Raw genomic sequence first — 799 nt, 5'->3', positions numbered from 1 at the left:
TTGAACAGCTCTGCTGGAGGATCTCTTCATCTGAAGAAGACGCCTGCAGAAGCTCAAGAACTCAATGAAATGGTTGCAAATAACCAATTCATGTACACTTCTGAAAAGAATCCTGTGAGCAATAGGATGAATCAGAAGAAAGGAGTTCTTGAGATTGATACTCTGAATGCCATATTGGCTCAGAACAAAATATTGACTCAGCAAGTCAATATGATTTCTCAGAGTCTGTGGAATGCAAGTTGCACCAGGCAGTGCTAAGGACGCTTCATCTGAAGAAGAAGCTCATGATCCTGAGAACCTTTCAATGGAAGAGGTGAATTACATAGGAGAACCCTATGGAAACACCTATAATCCTTCATGGAGAAATCACCCAAATCTCTCATGGAAGGATCAACAGAGACATTAACAAGGTTTCAACAACAATAATGGTGGAAGAAACAGGTTTAGCAATGGCAAGCCTTTTCCATCATCTTCTCAGCAACGGACAGAGAATTCTAAGCAGAGCCACTCTGACTTAGCAACCATGCTCTCTGATCTAATCAAAACCACTCAAAGTTTCATGACTGAAACAAGGTCCTCCATTAGAAACTTGGAGGCACAAGTGGGTCAGCTGAGTAAGAAAGTTACTGAACTCCCTCCTAGTACTCTTCCAAGCAATACAGAAGAGAATCCAAAAGGAGAGTGCCAGGCCATCAACATGGCCGAATTTGGAGAGGAGGAAGAGGCAGTGAGCGCCACTTAGGAAGACCTCAATGGACGTCCACTGGCCTCCAATGAGTTCCCTAATGAGGAACCATGG

This window comes from Arachis duranensis, chromosome 3, assembly GCF_000817695.3.
Source record: "Arachis duranensis cultivar V14167 chromosome 3, aradu.V14167.gnm2.J7QH, whole genome shotgun sequence".
NCBI classification, from domain to species: domain Eukaryota; kingdom Viridiplantae; phylum Streptophyta; class Magnoliopsida; order Fabales; family Fabaceae; genus Arachis; species Arachis duranensis.
The sequence above is the reverse complement of the archived record's forward strand: the minus strand, read 5'-3'. Positions refer to the sequence as shown.